General features: G+C 40.9%; 1 protein-coding gene across 1 annotated transcript in view; it reads right to left on the bottom strand.

The window, feature by feature from the left end:
• The window catches only part of LOC109904675 (ephrin type-A receptor 6-like), a 247,547-nt gene that overhangs the window by 120,495 nt on the left and 103,949 nt on the right, over nucleotides 1-23,103 (bottom strand). The gene's annotated exons all lie outside the window — the stretch shown is intronic.

Genomic DNA, 23,103 nt, shown 5'->3' on the forward strand with positions numbered 1-23,103 from the left:
TTGTCCTCAATTACAGTTTAGAGAGTTAGAGAGAGAAAACATTAGAGAACAAATGTTTGTTTGGGTTGTTTTGTATGATTTAAGTGGTTTGAAGTTAGGGGTGAGAGGGGGATGAGAGGGGGGGTGAGAGGATGAGGTGAACTGGCTGAGCCTCAAAAAGGCGTAGGATAGAGTCATGACTGTTGTTTACTGCAGTTATAGATATAGAATTAAAGATTGTTAGTAGTAATAGTTAAAAAAAATTGCAGATACCTCCAGCTGGATTGGACTGGAACTGTCAGGTCATAAGTTAGTTGAGCAGTACGGATATGTATGGACACCTAACTATATTTGTGTGGAACCTTTTTAGCTTCTTGTTCTTTTTATTTGGACTGTGTGTGTGTATATAAACATGGAGTGCTGGGTAAAAGGTCTAGTGCTACTTATTCTCTCCATGTCTGTAAATGTGTTAACTGAGGAGCTTAACTGGAGCAGAGAGACTAATGACAACTCAAGGGAGAGAGACATTAGCATACTGTAAGCATTCAAAGAGACTTCCAATAGATACAGTGCCTTTGGAAAGTATTCAGACCCCTTGACTTTTTCCACATTTTGTTAAGTTACAGCCTTATTCTAAAATGGATTAAATAAATAAAAAATCCTTAGCAATCTACTGACAAACCTCATAATGACAAAGCAAAAACAGTTTCTTAGAAATGTTTGCACATTTATTAAAAATTAAAAACAGATATACCTTATTTACATAAGTATTCAGACCCTTTGCTATGAGACTCGAAATTGAGCTCAGGTGCATCCTGTTTCCATTGATCATCCTTGAGATGTTTCTACAACTTGATTGGAGTCCACCTGTGGTAAATTCAATTGAATGGACATGATTTGTAAAGGCACATATCTGTCTATATAAGGTCCCACAGTTGACAGTGCATGTCAGAGCCAAAACCAAGCCATGAGGTCGAAGGATTTGTCCATAGAGCTCCGAGATGGAATTGTGTCGAGGCACAGATCTGGGGAAGGGTACCAAAACATTTCTGCAGGATTGAAGGTCCCCAGGAACACAGTGGCCTCCATCATTCTTAAATGGAAGAAGTTTAGAACCACCAAGACTCTTCCTAGAGCTGGCCGCCCGGCCAAACTGAGCAATCGGGGGAGAAAGACAATGGTCAGGGAGGTTATCAAGAACCCAATGGTCGCTCTGGAGTTCCTCTGTGGAGATGGGAGAACCTTCCAGAAAGACAACCATCTCTGCAGCACTCCACCATTTAGGACTTTATGATAGAGCGGCCAGACGGAAGTCACTATATAAAGCACATGACAGGTCGCTTGGAGTTTGCCAAAAGACACCTAAAGTCTCTCAGACCATGAGAAACAAGATTCTCTGCTCTGATGAAACCTGATCTGATGGCCTGAATGCCAACCATCAAGTCTGGAGGAAACAAGGCACCATCCCTACAGTGAAGCATGGTGGTGGCAGCATCATGCTGTGTGGGATGTTTTTCAGCAGCAGGGACTGGGAGACTAGTCAGGATCGAGGCAAAGATGAATCTAGAAAAGTACAGAGAGATCCTTGACGAAAACCTGTTCCAGAGTGTTCTGGACCTCAGACTGGGGCGAAGGTTCACATTCCAACAGGACAACGACCCTAAGCACACAGCCAAGACAACACGGGAGTGGCTTCGGTACAAGTCTCTGAATGTCCTTGAATGACCCCGCCAGAGCCCGGACTTGAACCCGATCTAACATTTCCGGAGAGACCTGAAAATAGCTGTGCAGCAATGCTCCTCATCCAACCTGACAGAGCTTGAGAGGATATGCAGAGAAGAATGGAAGAACCTCCCAAAACACAGGCGTGCCAAGCTTGTAGCGTGATACACAAGAAGACTTGAGGCTGTAATCGCTGCCAAAGTTGCTTCAACAGAACAGAGAATCTTGTTTCTCATGGTCTGAGAGTCTTTAGGTGCCTTTTGGCAAATTCCAAGCTTTTTGTTTGAAGATGTAATCCAGAGACATGTGTTTTATACAACAGCCTTCTGTGTGTTCTCTTTTCGACTCCCTCTGCATATTTGCAATCAATTCTACCGGGCATTCCACTGATTTCATAACTCGGTCCTCTTGAAAGTGGAGAGCAACATTTTTGCAGTTCTACTAAGTGATATCTTAAAAAAGCTGTGTTAGAAAGGATTACCTACACATACTGACCAGCTCATGTTATAGATAGAAGCGAGCTACATGGCAGACCAATCCAAACACATCTCTCGGCATGTCCAGCCAATCCATTAATTGGAAGGTTCCTATCATTCTCTGTGGCTAAACCAACTAGGCTCGTAATTTAACAATTATATTCGTATTTACAGATGACATACACGTTTTTTTGTGAAGGCACATGAAAATTCACATGTTCCAGAAGGCATTTCTGTTAAAAAAAAAACATTTTGATAAAAAAAAAAAAGTATGTTCAAATGTCTCACCTGTGAAGTAGTTACGCGCGACATAAGCCTAGATTCCTAAAACGAGACACAAATATAAACGCAACATGTAACAATTTCAAAGATTTTACTGAGTTTACGGTTCATATAAGCAAATCAGTCAACATCATCAGTACTGACTTGCCACTTATGTATGTAGTAAATAAGTAGTGAAACACGTATTATTGAGTAGAAATTGTAGTAGGTAGTAATCAATTATAAGGTAGTTGACATTTTTTACGAGGTTGTGGCAGAATACTGCCATCTGGTGGTGACTAGAAACAAGTACATAATAGGAACCATTACAAATTGATGGTCCTAATACATATTAGTGCTTGAACAAGTACTTGAAAGTCCTTGAATTTGGCTTGCCACTGTCTGTACGAACCCTAATAAATATATATATATATATATATATATATAAATATATATAAATAATCCAATGTTTATGATAAGAACAAAGACACAATATCCTTTCATTTTAGAACATACACACGTAATGCATGCACATCCACATCTTCAAATACTCTCACACTACAGTCATAAATGCTTCAGAACGCCAGCATTCCATTTCTTCTGAGGTGTGTGTGTTTGAGAGAGAGAGAGATACAGACAGAGAGAGAGAGAGAGAGAGAGAGAGAGAGAGAGAGAGAGAGAGTGCTCATGCATTATAAAGAGCAGTCCAAGCTCCTGTCTCTGATATACCTCCAGTCTGTTCTTGGGATCTGAGATGTGTCCTTGAGAACCAGCCAGTGTGAGTGTGTGTTTGTGTGTGTGTGTGTGTGTCTGTCTGTGTGTGTGTTCCTAAACACACAAGAGGTTTCTCAAGACTGGACCAATTAAGCGGCAGGCCGATGCTTGTTACACCACAACACTCCGTCTCTGAAATGTCACACCACCATTCCTGCCATGTGTCCCTTCAGTTAGCTGCTCTGTTTGTGTGTGTGTGTGTGTGCGTGCGTGTGTGCAAGCATGCGTGTATTTGCGTGTGTGTCAGGACTGATGGCTGATATTAACTCAGGGTTCATCAACTCTCCTGTAGTGTGAGTGATGTTGTCATACAGGGTCAGTGGTGGGACATCGGTCCTATCCATCACTAGCCCCTGCCCCACACACACACACACACACGCACACGCACTCTCTCCGTCTCTGTAAGGCTGAAGGGCTAATAGGAGGAGACATGGTCTACTGATCAAACACACACACACAACCTTCCACAGGTCACACACACCCCTTGCGTTGACAACAAAGGAAAGTAGAGTATAACACAGCTCTAATAAATAAAACACCATCAGAAAATACTTTATAGTCACACTTCAAATGTGTGAAGGCTATGTTGATATCTTTAACTTTTCTCTACTAAACTTGCTGAAAGTTGTGTGGGGGAAAAAACAACACCTCCCGGCTATAACTCCATCTGAGCTCAGACAGCAAACAGTGTTGTTGTGATTTATACCTCAGATCAGCTGGATCAATGTGTGTTACAGAGACAGATAGAGACAGAGCTGTTATAAATGATATCTCTCTTACTGCAGCCATGCAGCCCAGGAAAGCTTTTCGCTGTAAAACAGCCACAGCTAATGTTTGCAACCATTTGCAAAGCTTGAACTCAGTAAAGTTAAGCACTGTTTGGATAAAAAGGACTTTGTGTTGACAAACTACAAGATCCCAGTTTAATGGAAGCTGAAAACCTAACATATTCAGATGGGGAATCATTTTCCCTTAGAGGTTTACAGCGAGCGAGAGGAAGGGAACAGGCCCAGCTTAACTGAAAGAATGTTGCAGGGCTATATAAGCTGTCAGAACATTACTATTATTCCTTAGCTTCCGTATCTGCCTCCACTTATAGGATTGTGGTCTTATGGTAGACTCGGAGTAGGAAGTTGTCCTTTGACACTGATCTCCAGTAAGTTTTGTGTGGTTAAGATAAGGGGCGTTTAAGCTGTTTACCTTTTTAACACAGATTCAAAGAGCACATACATTTAAAAAAATCTAATCTACAGCTATGGAATTACTTTTGTGCCTTTAATATCAAGCAAACCTTTTGAAGTCGAGAACAAAATTCTTAGTATTGCAAGCAAAATAAGGATATTGAAAGCAAAACATTAACCCAAAAGTTTTCAGAGCAAAATAAATAATATTGCAAGGAAATAATCGTGAAAAGGCAAGAACAAAGTCATTGTAAATGAATGAAACAAAAAGAAATCTGTGAAACCTTTTCAATGATAGCGCAATTGCAATGAAACACTTCCCTCTTTGCCTGAAATGTTTTCTATCTTTGGTTAAGTTAACATGCACTTACTTTTCTCTGCATTGTTTTGCAGTTGAAAAGTTTGGGCGAGCATTCATTCCAGGAGGGGAAGAGGGAGCCTAAAATGATGTATCTCTGTTGGTCAACCGGTTTTCGGGTGACAGGTCAGCCTCACCCAATGATCCAGTTTGTTACCATCCTAGCTACATGTAGGTATGTTAGATAGGCTACCGTGCACACTGATAACTTCCTAGCAACTTGTTTGCTTGATTGATAATTCCAGAAGTTAGATGTGTCAATTGTATCCCCTGAAATATTATCTTCAGCACCTAACTATGTTTACTAGCCAACAGGCTAAGAAGCTAGCTAGAAAGTTGAGTCACACAAATGACTGTGATAGCTACGGTGGAACTTAAACAAATCTGAAAACATATTTTTCTAAACACATCCATCTATGTATATATGGCCAGTAACAATAGCTGCAAGTTATGTGTATTTGTCCAAATTTAAGCGAGAGTATATGGGCATAACCTCAACATTCTTTGAGTTAGTCCTTTGTGAGACAGTTGACAAAGCTGTTGCTTGACTCAATACTGTTAAAGCTGCAAGACATGGGCATTATTGCATATAGAGTTTTTCCTTGCTAATGTTGACTGAAAATCAGGGGCATAAGCAGACAAATAACAGTGTTTAATTAGTGCATTGATTTGTCATGTCCTTCCCGTAGCAATGAGTCTTCACAATTAACCATCACAAATGATTTTATTACAGGTACAAGTAACAGTTATTATTGTCCTTAGAACAATCAATGGTGTTCAAGAAACAGGTTACAATTCTCCTGGTTTTCCTTGATAATGGTTTCCAACATTAGATTGGCAGAACTTCACTAAAGAGCAAGAACATTTCTGTATTGTAATTCTACTTGCAGAATAGCTTATCGAACATGTGACTAGTGGCTGGTAACAAATTGGAACTGTAAACATGACTGAACACAGTTCAGCGACAATGGATAAGTCTGCTCTACTCTTTCTCATCGACACAGTTATAAATATTAGTACTATTTGTATTTATTATGGATCCCCATTAGCTGTTGCCAAGTGTTATTGGGGATGAAGTGATATTCCTCCTCGGCTTCTCTCAGATATGGAGACAGGTCACCACCTAGAACCGCCTGTGAAAAAGGAGCAGAAATGATGCAAAAAGGTTAGCATAGGTGGAAACCTAACACAGATTATCAATGTACAATAACGATAAGTGCACTAGTCACAATTCAATTACTGTTTTTTATTATTCTCGATAAAGGTATGCTTCGGTTTAGTCCATGTTGTCACAACCAACCATTAATTCACTAAATTTACAAAAGTACGGTCTTATTGTAGTTCAATTAGGTGTTATAGCACAGGTAGGGATGACAATTTACACACTGCTGTCCTTCGGGGCAAAGAATGAGGAACACTGAACTAGTGCACACTTTGGGAGGAAAGGAGAAGAATCAGGACACAAGCCGACCCTCTACCCCTAAGCCGTATGCATGCATACAATCCCCCTCATGGACTTAAAAGGAATGAACTGGTGGTGTAAGGAATATGGCGGAACTCCCCCCAACCATGGTTGTAGTAAACCATTGCCTTAAATCCATGAAGGGGAGTTAACAAGTGCAGATCATTGGAAGAAGGGGGTTTAGGGCATCAAGGCATTTTTCAGCCATTTTGGTGCCACTCCAGCCCTTGCTTCCCATGGGAGAGCATCCACATGGCTGATGGAGGGCAGCTGGTCAGCAGCATCTGGAAGACAGAAGGGGGCTGTCTGCTGGAGGAGCTGCTGGGTTTTCCTGCACACAGCAATGACGTTAGTCAGCTGAACTACTCCCTTCTCATAGTTTCCTATGGGTTGGAACAAAAAATAGATTAGTTGAAAGGCACACTGTCAGGTCTGGAGCAAATAAGCTAATATAGAAAAGGCTTTTCTTCCAAAAAAGATTGTTTGTACCTTTCTGACAACAGGAACTCAGAAGAATCCAATTTATTCTAGTCCTTACAAAAATGAATTTGTTGCGGCACACTTCCCACAAGTTTGTGGCAAATTTGCTGCAAACCAAATAGTGTGCCACATAATGTTGTCAGAAGTTTGCAAATGTTTGCTACTGGTGGTAAATATGCAGCAATCTTTTTGCAACAATAATATTTATTGCAATAAGTGGCAAACAATTTGCCAGAGGGTTTTATTTGGCAGAAAATTCTTTCAAGATTCTATTTGAATCTGTGGCAAACCTGTGGCAACAAGTTCCAAGACCAGTAACCGTTGATGACCAAATCAGAGAGATTAGAAACATCTGTTGGAAAATGGAAACCAAGCTCTCTAGCTAGCTAGCTACAAAAGGTGTGTAACTTATTAATTCCACGTTCTAATAAACTGTAACATTTTATTAGCTAAATCATGCCTAGTTAGCAATGTCATGCTTTATAAGATAGAGTGAAACACATTGTGTTGATACCAGTTGCAATCTGTCAGAGCCACTGACTGGCTAGCGCTTCGCTAGCTAATGTTAGCTATCATATTTTTGCACATTTTGTGTGATACGCAGCTAGCTAACTAATGATTTGCCTAAAGAATTGTTTTGTGTGAATATGTTGCTGTCTTAATATCAATATGCATGTCAATATACTAGTGTCACGGTTCAGTAGCATATTAGCTAACACAACTGCTAAGTTAGCAACAATATGAGCTGACTTGACATACTGACTCAGCTCCAGCCACTTTAATATTGGAAGAATTGATGTAAAAAAATGTATCACTAGCCACTTTAAACAATGCCACTTCTTTATGTTTACATACCCTACATTACTCATCTCATATGTATATACTGTACTCGATACCATCTACTGCATCTTGCCTATGCCGTTCTGTACCATCACTCATTCATATATCTTTATGTACATATTCTTCATCCCTTTACACTTGTGTGTATAAGGTAGTTGTTGTGAATTGTTAGGTTAGATTACTCGTTGGTTATTACTGCATTGTCGGAACTAGAAGCACAAGCATTTCGCTACACTCGCATTAACATCTGCTAACCATGTGTATGTGACAAATAAAATTTGATTTGATTTGACATCAAAGCAAAACTTCACATTAGCATATGGACACTCTTCCCCTACCTGTGGTGTTGGAAGAGGCTGGGAGGAGGATGCATCAACACCCTAGAAATATGTTTGTGGTGCAATCACTCATCAAAATGTTTTTGTGGGTGTTAAATGAGTGTATTGTCTTCAAGATTGATAAGGTAAGCAAATGCATGCATTCTCAAATGTAGCCCAACATGAATTATTTGTAACAATGACATGTTTCATTGCTTTAAACTAGTAGTAGCTAGCTCATCTTGATGATGTTATTACCTCTCTTGTTCTAGAAGCAACTAGTTACAAGGCAAAACACCTGATTGAGTCCTTCAATCAAACTGACAGAGAAATGTGTGTGCACCAGACAGGTCCAGACTTCTTGCATGCATGACATTGAGATGTAAGTTGCATTCAAAAACATGCTGGCTTGTTTGGATGACCCAATTGCTGGATTGCTTGCCTTTAGTTCAACTACTGATGCACATAAATCTTTATATATTTCTAGGATTAATATATAATTATATTTTTTGTTAAAACTGGGCTGAAGTGCATTCTACTATACTTTCATTCCATCACAACAATTTATTTGAAATACAAATGTTACATTTTGGAAATTGTGAAAAGTTCTTTAAGTAATGACGGTCATTTGCAGAGTGACCTTCAAATGCAATACATTACACAATGTTTGTATGGCAAAAAAGCATGATGTGTGTGTGTGCCGTCACCTAAAATAGTCTAAGATAGCTGAAGTGTGTCAGTGAATGTGAATATCTATTGATTTGCTCTTGCACTGTCTGAGACAGATCTGTGTTAATACTACTTTAGACAGTATCACACGCATGTTCTGAATTGGGTTTCATTTTGTTTATGTTTTAATTATTTCAATTGTGTTAATTATCTTTTAAACTTCATTGGTTGAAATATATTGCTCAGTTATTACTTGACTCATGTAAATAATTCTGTAGTTGCCCTTTTAAACATGCTAAGGTCATCATCCCCATAGTGTTCACATTTCTCTCATGTAAATGTTGTAGCTACAAAAAAATATTAAATAAACAATTTATTGGGGAAATATCCAGTCTTTGCCCTTTTCCTCATTACCATGCTGTCACGGATCCCCCAGGTACTGCTGCTCATTATGTTCACCCGTTCTGGAGGTCGACGTCACTGGCCTTCTAGGCTGCACTGAACTGTGTCATTACGCACACCTGGTTCCAATTTCTCACTGATTGTGTTTGTATAATTGTGCCCTTTGTTTCCCCATTGGGCTGTCGATTATTGTTCCCATGTCCATTGGTCGTGTGAGTACCTGTGTTGTCTCAGCCTGTGCATTGGGTATTACGGGTCTCGTCCTGTGGCGTTCTACGAGGTTTACCATCGCTCTTTTCTTTGGGTACATCCCAGTGTTATGTATACGTGTTTGTTTTGGGTGTATTATTACAATTCTCGTCCCGTGGCGTTCTACGAGGTTTACCATCGCTCTTTTGTTTGGGTACATCCCAGTGTTTTGTATATGTGTTTGTTTTGGGTGTATTAAAAACCCAGATGTACAGTGGGGCAAAAAAAGTATTTAGTCAGCCACTAATTGTGCAAGTTCTCCCACTTAAAAAGATGAGGCCTGTAATTTTCATCATAGGTACACTTCAAATATGACAGACAAAATGAGGAAAAAAAATCCAGAAAATCACATTGTAGGATTTTTAATGAATTTATTTGCAAATTATGGTGGAAAATAAGTATTTGGTCACCTACAAACAAGCAAGATTTCTGGCTCTCACAGACCTGTAACTTCTTCTTTAAGAGGCTCCTCTGTCCTCCACTCGTTACCTGTATTAATGACACCTGTTTGAACTTGTTATCAGTATAAAATACACCTGTCCATAACCAGGTGAATCCAGGTGAAAGCTATGATCCATTATTGATGTCACTTGTTAAACCCACTTCAATCAGTGTAGAAGAAAGTTTAAAGAATGATTTTAAGCCTTGAGACAGGGAGATTGTGTATGCCATTCAGATGGTGAATGGGCAAGACAAAATATTTAAGTGCCTTTGAACGGGGTATGGTAGTAGGTGCCATGTGCACCCGTTTGAGTGTGTCAAGAACTGTAGCGCTGCTGGGTTTTTCATGCTAAACAGTTTCCTGTGTGTATCAAGAATGGTCGGACATCCAGCCAACTTGACACAACTGTGGGAAGCATTGGAGTCAACATGGGCCAGCATCCCTGTGGAACGCTTTCGACACCTTGTCCATGCCCCAACGAATTGAGGCTGTTCTGAGGGCAAAAGGGGGTGAAACTCATTATTATCCTAATGTTTTGTACACTCGGTGTAATTCAATTTGAACTCTACTGTGAACTCTATCATACCATAGAGTAGCACTTAAATCTGAATATTGCTGTAGGATTCAGCTACAGGGCTAGGCATAGAGGTGGTTGAGAGAGCATATCCCACTTCTCCACCCTTCTCTTGAAGAGTGCACTTGCACACTTCTCGTCATGGATTTAAAAGCATAGGATGGGGGTGTAAGCATTGGCAGGAGGGAATTTCCAGCATTGATAAATCAATGCAAGAAAGTGTGCACTTTGGGAGAAGGGTAGAGAATCCAGATGCAACTCACATGGTAACATTACCTTTAGGTCAAAGTCATAATGGTACTCCCTATGATGAGAATCAGTACCAAGTAATGACTTGCAAGCATAGAGTTAGATCATGTCTACATTATCTACCTCTATGCTTGCAACCTCCACCTCCTATCTTTCCAAGTAGTAGTAGACCTACCTAATATAGGATACCTTCTATTAGCTGGTTTAGATGAACTCCATGAGGATGAGCTCCTCCTACATGTGCTCACTACTCTGTGAAGATGCTAGACAGAGACAGGCAGGCAGGCAGACAGGACAGACAGGTGGACACACACACACACACACAGCCAGTGTGAGAGCCAGGTCACAAAAAAAGAAACAAATGCAAAACAAAATTGTTTATAGTACATGCACACACTAATGTGTACTCTAATGAAAAGCGTTCAGATAGTAGTGCCATAGCGCTCGCGAACCCAAGGCCATACAGCTCTGGAGTCATGAGAAGGGCCAGTAGTGCACTTCTTGAGAGTAACTTCAGTGCATCCTATCTTGCTTGCTGGCTGTGATATAAATTATATAACCATGCTAGTTAGCTAGATAATTGTTTTAATGCATGTTTTAAATGTGAAATTACAAGACACAAAAGGCACTTACCTAAGGGTGTTTCCCAATGGCCTCCTTGTTGTAAAGGTAACGATACCTAGCCGGGCTAGTCAGTCCCAGTGTGCTAGCTAGCTAGTAGCAACAAGCCACTAGGCCCATTTATCCGAAATGGATAACTAAAAAAACAAATCAAGCTTTTTTATACACTAGCTGGCAAGTTGGCGTAAAACACTGTTGCCTCAGCACTGCCAGCTAGTTAGCTAGCTATCTAACATAGCTGTACTAGCCATTGTTTTAAGCTGCAAGCTGGGATATAAAAAATGAGGATGAACTGTCACTTCAAAACAAGATGACCAACTGAGACACATCATCTATGCCTCCTCAAAACCCTGCCTACATGGAACAAATGTGCCAAAAGTTTGCAGTGTTTCATCGCAATCATGTTATCATTGAAAATTAGATAATTTTGGGGAATTAATTTATAATTAATTTTGTTACGAAATTATTTCCTTGCAATATTATTTATTTTGCTCTCAATACTTTTGGGTTAATGTTATGCTTTCAATATTTGTTGTTGTTGTTGCAATAATAAGACTTTTGTTCTCGAATTCAAAAGGTTTGTTCGATATTAAAGGGACTAAAGGCACCATATATTGTCTGCTCTCCTATAACTGTCGCTGTGACCACAATCTAAACCTTGGGTGTTTCTCAATATGTATATTACCATGCTCCAAACACGCAAATTGGAGCATGGAATGAGTATGAGTTTGAAAACAAAGAATGTAAAACGGAGAACGGAGGGCAGTTCTCAGATGCGTTCCTCATTTGCACACATTTCGAAGCATGCATCTGAATGTTCCCAGGATTGATGACTTAAATTAAATCAAAATCTAATCAAATTCAATTGTATTGGTTCCATACACATATTTAGCCGATGTTAGCGATATGTAGCGATATGCTCTATACTTTGTTGAAGCACCTTTGGCAGCGATTACAGCCTCGAGTCTTCTTGGGTATGACGCTACAAGCTTGACACACCTGTATTTGGGGAATTTCTCCCATTCTTCTCTGCAGATCCTCTCAAGTTCTGTAAGGTTTGATGGGGAGCTTTGCTCCTGGTCTCCCAGTCCCTGCCGCTGAAAAACATCCCCACAGCATGATGCTGTCACCACAATGCTTCACCATAGGGATGGTGCCAGGTTTCCTCCAAACGTGGAGCTTGGCATTCAGGCCAAAGAGTTCAATCTTGGTTTCATCAGACCAGAGAATCTTGCTTCTCATGGTCTGAGAGTCCTTTAGGACCTCTAGCGGCATGTCAAGTGTATTATACTGAGGAGTGGCTTCCGTTTGGCCACTCTACCATAAAGGCCTGATTGGTGGAGTGCTGCAGAGATGCTTGTCCTTCTGGAAGGTTCTCCCATCTCCACAGAGGAACTCTGGAGCTTTGTCAGAGTGACCATCAGGTTCTTGGTCACCTCCCTGACCAAGGCCCTTCTCCCCAGATTGCTTAGTTTGGCCGGGTGGCCAGCTCTAGGAAGAGTCTTGGTGGTTCCAAATGTCTTCCATTTAAAAATGATGAAGGCCACCGTGTTCTTAGAGACCTTCAATGCTGCAGACATTTTTTGGTACCCTTCCCCAGATCTGTGCCTCGGCACAATCCTGTCTCGGAGCTCTACAGACAATTCCTTCAACCTCATGGCTTGGTTTTGGCTCTGACATGCACTGTCAGCTGTGGAAACTTATATAGACAGGTGTGTGCCTTGACAAATCATGTCCAATCAATTGAATTTACCACATGTGGACTCCAATCAAGTTGTAGAAACATCTCAAGGATGATCAATGGAAGCAGGATGCACCTGAGCTTTTGAGTCTCATAGCAAAGTGTCTGATTACTTATGTAAATACATTTTCAGTTTTTAATAAATGTGCAAACATTTCAAAAAAACTGTTTTTGCTTTGTCATAATGAGGTAGTGTGTAGATGGATGAGGAAAACAATTAATTTAATACATTTTAGAATAAGGCTATAAAGTAACAACATTTGGAAAAAGAGAAGAGGGATGGATACTTTCTAAATGCCCTGTATACAGCAATAGTTGAATAGGATATGATATCCAAAAGTTATTTTGGCCTGTATGTAATAATGCAAAAAAAAAACGTTCTGGGCTAACAATGTTAGAAATAACCCCCCCCCCCAAAATAAAATGGTGCAAAATTGCTTAGGAGCTAGAAGCATAGCTTCCATGTCTGTCTATGCCCCCTAATATGACGCAACTACGTAAAAAACTACAAAGAATGTATTTAAAGCAATGGTGGCTGGTTTTGAGCTGAAACGAGAGAAAATGTACTCCGTCTTCGGAATGAAAAGTTGCATATTCACATTGAGTAGTCAGGCAACATACTTTATCTTGATACGTTATTAATAAATACATACGGTTCATTTTTCTATGTTTAACTGTCTAGAATATCCACTGTAATATGCATAGACCGCTGGCTAACTGACAAAGAATTTGGTTTAACGTTGGCAAAACAACATTTTTACATTTAAAACTAGCTGGCTAGCTAGATTAATATGATTCACATATAGCTAGTTGATAATGATGAAGTTACAAGCTTGCATTTGCACACCTGGATTGCACAATATTTGTGCATTATTATTTTCGAAATTCTTCATGCTCTGTCAAGTTGGTTGTTGATCATTGCTAGGAAGACATTTTCAAGTTTTGCCATAGATTTTCAAACCAATGTAAGTAAAACACTAACTAGGCCACTCGGGAAAATTCAATGTCGTCTTGGTAAGAAACTCCAGTATATTTGGCCTTGCATTTTAGGCTTTTGTCCTGCTGAAAGGTGAATTTGTCTCCCAGTGTCTGTTGGAAAGACAACCAGGTTTTCTTCTAGGATTTTGCCTGTGCTTAGCTGTATTACGTTTCTTTTTATCCCCAAAAACTCCATAGTCCTTGCCGCAATGGGAGCTTACCCATAACATGATGCAGACACCACCTTGCTTGAAAATATGAAGAGTGGCACTCAGTGATATCTTGGATTTCCCCCAAACATAACGCTTTGTATTCAGGACAAAAAGTTAATTTCTTTGCCACATACTTTGCAGTATTACTTAAGTGCCTTGTTGCAAAGAGGATGCATGTTTTGGAATATGTTTATTCTGTACAGGCGTCCTTCTTTTCACTCTGCCATTTAGGTTAGTATTGTGGAGTAACTACAATGTTGTTGATCCATCCTCAGTTCTCCTATCACAACCATTAAACTCTAACTGTTTTAAAATCTCCATTGGCCTCATGGTGAAATCCCTGAGTAGTTTCCTTCCTCTCTGGAAATTGAGTTAGGAAGGACTACTGTATCTTTGTTGTGACTGGGTGTATTGATACACCATCCAAAGCCTAATGAATAACTTCACTATGCTCAAAGGAATATTCAGTGTCTGCTTTTGTATTTTTTTTTTTTTTTACAGATCTACCAATTGACGCCCTTTTTTGCGAGCCATTAAAAAACCTCCCTGGTCTTTGTGGTTGAATCTGTGCTTGAAATTCACTACTTGATTGAGACCTTAAATATAATTGTATGTGTGGGGTACAGAGATGGGGTCGTCAATCAAAAATCATGTTAACCGCTATTATTGAACACAGAATGAGTCCATGCAAATTATGTGATTTGTTAAGAACATTTTTACTCCTGAATTTATTTAGGCTTGCCATAACGGACTGGAATACTTATTGACTCAAGACATTTCAGATTTCAATTGTTTATTCATTTCGGTAGTATGCATACTGAGGAACACCCCTTGTGTTCAGAAGACGGTTCTAACTACGGTAAATAAGAGGCAATGTAGCTGAGGTCAGGTGATGTGGGACTGAGGTATTATCGTCTACTCCCCCTGACGCCCTGGACTCCCCACGGCAGACCAGGCAGTGTGGAGGTTTAATAACTACTGTGTGACTGTTGGAACAATGAGCAGGCCCTCCTTTAGGGTTGACACAGCATTATAATCGCTACACATCACCAAGACTAACCCAACTGTGAAATATACTACAGAGAGAGGAAAAGAGGAAGGAATGGAGAGAGAAAGTGAGAAAGTATACTGTAGGTGTTCTAGGTGTGAACACAAAGGCATTTAATGCCAGAGAGAGAGAGATTAATGTGTAAGGATGTTTTAATTCAGGTAAGGTGCTTGAACATTAGCATAAACATGTGGTGTATCTCCTCTACCCTTAATATAATGGATGAACAGAGTTTAAACCAGAGCCAGAGGGACCAGAGTAATGTGTCTCTGTCTTCTTCTTAGTAAACTCTTACTTGTGGGTCACATCAGGATAGCAGTCAACTGGGAACTCAGTAATTCTTCAGACAAGCAGCGCTCCCTGAAATGCCAGAGTCAGCGGGAACCCAGACAGACACAGTTTAAAGGGTACACTGTACACGACAGCAGAAACAGCAAAGGTGCTGCATTAGCAAAATCTACAGGTAACCCTACTCTTAGATTTGACAATTAAATAGAAACAAAAACTAAACCGAAGTTTCCGATATGGTCGTGGATGCCTATTCTAGATGAATAAATTGTTCATGTCTGCAGTTTAACTTTTCTGGCACGCCAAGTTACAATAGACTATATAAAGAATTGGGGAAAGTTGGATGAATAATTAATTTCTGGTGTTGTTCTGATCACAGCTGTAGTGTGATGTTGTCTGGCTGATTGCTGAGCAGCTGTGGATGCAGCTGTGAACCTCTCAGGCCTGCACCACAGATAAATCATCATCAACTACTACTGAATGACAACCCCAAGCTGCATGGGCTGAGGACATCTGAACATTGAGTGGGTGAGAGACTGAGGGAAGATTTCATAATGGGACATATCCATGCGCTTCATAGAACAAGCTGCATGGGCTGAGGACATCTGAACATTGAGTGGGTGAGAGACTGAGGGAAGATTTCATAATGGGACATATCCATGCGCTTCATAGAACAAGCTGCATGGGCTGAGGACATCTGAACATTGAGTGGGTGAGAGACTGAGGGAAGATTTCATAATGGGACATATCCATGCGCTTCATAGAACAAGCTGCATGGGCTGAGGACATCTGAACATTGAGTGGGTGAGAGACTGAGGGAAGATTTCATAATGGGACATATCCATGCGCTTCATAGAACGGAGATGTATGAAAAGAACGTTGCTTCCAGAGGCAGTTTGGAACTCGAGGGTCCCGTTCTGTGAGCTTGTCTGGCCTACCACTTCGCGGCGGAGCGGTTGTTGCTCCTAGATGGTTTCACTTCACAATAATAGCACCTAGAGTTGACCGGGGCAGCTCTAACAGGGCAGAAATGTGATGAACTGACTTGTTGGAAAGGTGGCATCCTATGACGGTGCCACATCGAAATGTTTGTCTATGGAGATTGCATGGCGGTGTGCTCGATTTTATACACCTGTCTGCAACGGGTGTGGCTGAAATATGTAATGTAATATGAAATGTGTAAATACTAAGGCAGATTTTCTTCTGAGCGATAGATAAACACTATTAAGCAGTGGCATAGCCCCGTACCAGTTCTGTTAGTGTCACCCCATGTCTCAGAGTAGAGGCAGACAGTGATAACCCTGAGCCACCACCAGACAGACAGACAGAGACTGTCCAGGGATCAAACCCACGTCTGGCCAGCCGCAGCAGATGTAATCTCTGACAGCGAGTTGCCCTGTCCCCTGCCTCAGATCACAGCAGGAAATAGACCCCCTGACTATACTGCCCTATAAAAGGCAAAGTGCAGTATCTACAGTATATCAATTATTTTCTGACTTCAAATTATTTTTCTGCCCAGACAGACAGCAATTTTTGGTACTTCATGATATTCTAATTGTGTGGCTTGTTTGTCATCAGGAAAGTAAATACCACATGAATCAGATATTACACCTGGCTATTACAACAGATCAAAGATTTGTGTAAGGCAGTATAACGTTACTGGCCCCACGTACACATACAGTACATATGCATAAACACATAAAGCAGTGGGTTGGTAGCCAGGCAGAATTTAAAGAGGACGTTTTATTTTTTACAACCAAATCTCTATTATTGATGTAAATCACATGTTATCGAAGGCTCCAGACACCTTTTTTGTGATTTCACTTGTTTTTGAGAAACTTACCTCAACCATCAAATCACTTACTTATCCTCATTGTGTAGTATGGGCCCCTGAAATATCATTAACAAATGCCTAAATACACCCAAATACATCCTTTTAGAAACGGACACACTCTCAGTGTAGTGATGCAGGTCTTTAGATGTTGTACACATGAAATTGTGTCATTCTGAACTTTATCCACAACGTTACATTCCCTTTTGGTGTGACTCGAGGGATACATCTCGGGCCATTCTACAGGTAACTGCCAACACTTGAGTAAATGAGGGATACAAAGTATATTGAAAACAGGGGTTGCTTCCACACAGGAAGTTCCAGACACTTGTAGAATCTATGTCAAGGCCCAATGAAGCTGTTCTGGCTGCTTGTGGTGACACAACACCCTATTAAGACACTTTATGTTGGTGTTTCCTTTATTTTGGCAGTTACCTGTAGCAGCTACCTGTAGCAGCAGGCTACACAGAGAACGGAACAGCTGGTTAGGGGATACGTCTCCAGCAATGTTCCCTCAAACTTTTTTCGCCACTGAGCAAATTTCAGGTCTGCTGAGCGCAAACTTCACTGAAGTTGGAGACTTATATCTCCCTCACTAACTTTAAGCATCAGCTATCTGAGCAGCTCACCGATCGTTGCAGCTGTACACAGCCCAACCAACCAACTACATACATCATCCCCATATTGTTTGTATTCACCTTTTTAAGCTCTTTTGCACACCAGTATTTCTACTTGCACATCATCATCTGCACATCTATCACTCCAGTGTTAATTTGCTAAATTGTAATTACTTTGCTACTATGGCCTATTTATTGCCTTACCTCCTTACTCCATTTGCACTCACTGTGTATTGATTTTTCTATTGTTATTGACTGTACATTTGTTTATCCCATGCATAACTCTGTTGTTGTTTTTGTCGCACTGCTTTGCTTTCTTGGCCAGGTCGCAGTTGTAATTGAGAACTTGTTCTCAACTGGCCTACCTGGTTAAATAAAGGTGTTCTCAACTGGCCTACCTGGTTAAATAAAGGTGTTCTCAACTGGCCTACCTGGTTAAATAAAGGTGTTCTCAACTGGCCTACCTGGTTAAATAAAGGTGTTCTCAACTGGCCTACCTGGTTAAATAAAGGTGTTCTCAACTGGCCTACCTGGTTAAATAAAGGTGAAATAAAATACAATAAAAAATAAATTAGAGCGCATGTTTACTGTGAACACTGAGAACAGCTTTAAGTTAGTTTTAACAGTGGTCAAGTAGGCTACTATGGACCATAATGTAGGCAGGGCTTGACATGAACCTGTTTATCCACTTGTCCTTTAGACAAGGAGGTGACTGAAAATGTTGTTTGATGCAAGAAACCACTTTACAAAATAAAATCCCTCATTATTCCCACACCATTATTACAGAGAATCAGATAAATTATGCTACCCTCTGCCTATTGGCTACTTAGCTTATTCAAGCCTCTCTCAAAATACAACACTGCCCCTCTAAGACAAAAAAAACTATTACCTGACATTTTCAAAGATGTCTAGAAATGCAAATGTTTTGTGCTCTTGTAGGAAGCAATCACTCCCCCATTGCTAACTACAAATTATCAATAACTTGGCTAATTACTCACAAACTAGCAAAGGATATGAACACATTTACAAATGTGCACACGTCGCTAAATGTAGCTCTCGCTTTGATCTCAAAACAAGCGCATTTCCTCACGACCGCTGATGCTGTAAAAACAGTTCAGTTCAAAGTAAATGGCACCGATCCATATATGGCAATCATCTATTTGCATATAGGCCTACTGCAGCTCTGATTGGTTATGGCACACTGGTCTGTGTAGATTACGGGTCTGAGTGGTGCCTGTCAATGCAATAGAATTCTACTCAGATGCCTTCTACAAAATCTCTTGCATAGTTAGTTTAGCAAACTAAGTCTTGCATAGTTAGTTTAGCAAACTAAGTCTTGCATAGTTAGTTTTCTTTCGGTATGTTGCATTGAAAGTGGCTAATATTGTGTTGATTCGATCACAGTTCCCGCAGTATAGGGACATGTTGATAGTGTTAACTAATGGGGAAAACTCCAGAAAGTTGAGTGAAGCTCAATCATGTGCTTCTTTGCACGGACTGAGTTGCAGTCCCAGGCAGCTGTGCGCCCTCATGCAGCTAAGCGGGAACATGGTCTTAGCACAAAAGGGAATATAACGTATGACACAATGTCATGTATACAACATGTAAAGACCTATATCATCATACTGAGAGTTTTGACATTTCTAAAATGACGTCATGTTTGGAGGATACCTGAGAGAATGCCAAGAGTGTGCAAAGCTGTCATCAGGGCAAAGAGTGGCTACTTTGAAGAATCTCAAATCAAAATATATATTATATTTGAGAGTCTTCAAAGTAGCCACTCTTTGCCTTGATGACAGCTTTGCACACTCTTGGCATTCTCTCAGGTATCCTTCAAACATGACATTTGGCATTGAGGCCAAGGAGTTCAATCTTGGTTTCACCAGACCAGTTTTGGCAAACTCCAAGCTGGCTGTCATGTGCCTTTTACTGAGAATTGGCTTCCGTCTGGCCACTCTACCATAAAGGCCTGATTGGTGGAGTGCTGCAGAAATGCTTGTCCTTCTGGAAGGTTCTCCCATTTCCACAGAGGAACTCTGGAGCTTTGTCAGAGTGACCATCGGGTTCTTGGTCACCTCCCTGACCAAGGCTCTTCTCCCCCGATTGCTCAGTTTGGCCGGGCGCCCAGCTCTAGGAAGAGTCTTGCTGGTTCCAAACATCTTCCATATAAGAATGATGGAGGCCACTGTGTTCTTGGGGACCTTCAATGCAACAGAATGTATTTGGTACTCTTCCCCAGATTTGTGCCTCGATCCAATCCTGTCTCAGAGCTCCAAGGACAATTCCTTCAACCTCATGGCTTAGTTTTTGCTCTGACATGCACTGTCAACTTCGGGACCTTTCCAAATCATGTCCAATCAATTGAATTTACCACAGGTGGACTCCAATCAAGTTGTAGAAACATCTCAAGGATGATCAATGGAAACAGGATGCACATGAGCTCAATTTCGAGTCTCATAACAAAGGGTCTATATATTTTTTTAAATATATTTTTTGATACATTTGCAAAATTGTCTAAAAAACGGTTTCACCTCATCATAATGGAGTATTTTGTGTAGATTGAGAAAACATTTGTATTATATACATTTCAGAATAAGGCTAATGTAACAAAATGCGGAAAAAGTTAAGGGGTCTGAATACTTTCCCAAATGCACTTTACATTAAAAATAGAGATCTGATTTAAAAAAATCTAAAACTTGTCCTGTAGCCCTTTCCTGCAGTCAATGACCAACAGCACCCTCTTTGGCCTCATGGGTGGAATGTTACTGATATTTTCCATTATTGTATTATTAACGAAGGATTCCAATGTAAATCCAGTGTTTGTATGTCAAACAGCATAATCACAGAGCAGCATGGCCACGGTCAGCAGCATGGCCACTGACAGCAGCATGGCCACTGACAGCAGCATGGCCACAGACAGCAGCATGGCCACAGACAGCAGCATGGCCACAGACAGCAGCATGGCCACTGACAGCAGCATGGCCACTGTCAGCAGCATGGCCACAGACAGCAGCATGGCCACAGACAGCAGCATGGCCACAGACAGCAGCATGGCCACAGACAGCAGCATGGCCACAGACAGCAGCATGGCCACTGACAGCAGCATGGCCACAGACAGCAGCATGGCCACTGACAGCAGCATGGCCAATGACAGCAGCATGACCACAGACAGCAGCATGGCCACTGACAGCAGCATGGCCACTGACAGCAGCATGGCCACTGACAGACAGCAGTATAACCATGGACAGCAGCAAAGCCACTGACAGCAGCATGGCCACTGACAGACAGCAGCATAACCATGGACAGCAGCATGGCCACTGACAGCAGCATAACCATGGACAGCATCATGGCCACTGATATCAGCACTGACAGACAGCAGCATAACCATGGACAGCATCATGGCCACAGACAGCTGCACTGACAGACAGCAGCACTGACAGACAGCAGCATGGCCACAGACAGACAGCAGCATGGCCAGACAGCAGGCTGAGACTACAGACAGATTCCTAACACTGGTGACAGCTGGAGGTAGAGCTGTCTCGAAAAGGAGAGCACCCCTCACTCTCTATCCACAAATTTCCAAACATAGTGTTTGTATAATACACTAATGCTCTTATGTGCAAAGAAAGAAAACCACAGGAGCAGGATATCATTTTTTGGGCCCAGCACCGGTGGTTACATTTGTGGTGCGCATATCACAAACACTCTTTATCTGTGTTATATTTCACAGCCTCTGCCCTACCACAAATACATCATATCCCCTACCACACATACAAACACAGCCTCTCTCATATCACACACACATCCTCTCTCCCCTACTGGTCCACAGATCCAGCTGCAGCTTCAGTTAACAATCAGCACCACACAGCCAGAGCCCCTCACATTACATCTCATCTGAATGGCAGAGTGGGAGGGCTGCTACAAAGAAGGAGATGAGGAGGAGAGGAGAAGGGATGAAGGAGGGTTGACAGGAGGTAGATAATGAAGGATAGGGGATGACTTTGTGGCTTTGTGAAGATGCATGGAGCTCTGCCTATCTGCACTGCACCTATACTGCAGAATGACAAATAAAAGAGAGGGATGGAGAGGGGGTGAGGAAGGGAAGGAAGGAGGGGTGAGGGAGGTGAGATTTAGAGAGAGAAATGGGATGAGAGGGAGGGAGAAATTATGAGGGAGAAAGAGACCTATCTGGATCCAGGTCAGTGAATAAAGCAGCTGTGGTTGAAACACCTGACACTCTTCATTGTGTAGTCAGACACCTTGGCCCGTACATAATCCATAAATAATCCCCCTGCAGGCCAGGACTGGTGATATGTAGCCTACAGATGGGTCATTCCACCAATTTGGTGCCTTTTGAGAAGTGCAACTTTGATTTCACCTAATTTTAACATTCTGTCATAAAAAGCATGTGTTAAATTTAATAACAAAACATGTTTTCCCATCTCAAGGGAAAAAATGACTATTAAGTGCCAAATAAAGTAACAGGGTTGACCGTAACATGGTTGACAGATTTCATCATAACTCAGCCATAAATTCCCCTGTGCCGGAGGAATGGAAGCTTGTTGTGTGCAACAGGGATGTGCAATTGAATTAAAAAATATATAGAAATAGTTAAATAGATAAAACTATTTATGGGTAACAGGGTTGATATGTTCCGCTTGACCCACTCAGTTTTCCAACAGTAATCACCAGCAAATGGCCAGCAAGAATAGAACCAGCTCACCTGCTTTTACGCTATGATTTGACTATAAGATGTTCAGTGTTGCTTTTGAAAAATATTTAAAAAGGAATAGTTTTCCAATATTCAAACGAGAGTTCAGTTCACATAACAGGGTTGAACGTAAAATAAGGGACAGACTAATCAGACTATTAAATTAATCCCTAATGACATGAAATTAAAAATTATATTAAGAAATAACTTTGTCAAAGCAAAAACATAACTAGGGCTTTACAGTGATGGTGAAACTTTGAGAAATTTGGGGGTTAAGTAGATTAAAATAATTTATTCATATTAAAAATATGATTTATTGAATTCCTACATTAAAGGGCACTTCATTTAATATAACAGGCTTTTAAAATTCCATATTGGTGCACAATTAATACTTACAATATCAAAGGGACGCAAAAGGGACTAATTTCGTGGAATGACCCAAATATTGATTCTCTATCAAACCTCATGTTTACTGCTAAGCTGTATTCATATCATACAGCTTCAGGAGATGATTCAGATTAATACAAAGATATACTGTAAGTACATGGAAAGAGAGGGGGTGAGGGACTACTGAAATGGAGAAAGAGAATGAAAGTGCGGGGAGAGAGAGAGAGAGAGTAG

Source organism: Oncorhynchus kisutch, linkage group LG2, assembly GCF_002021735.2.
Source record: "Oncorhynchus kisutch isolate 150728-3 linkage group LG2, Okis_V2, whole genome shotgun sequence".
In the NCBI taxonomy this organism is placed as follows: domain Eukaryota; kingdom Metazoa; phylum Chordata; class Actinopteri; order Salmoniformes; family Salmonidae; genus Oncorhynchus; species Oncorhynchus kisutch.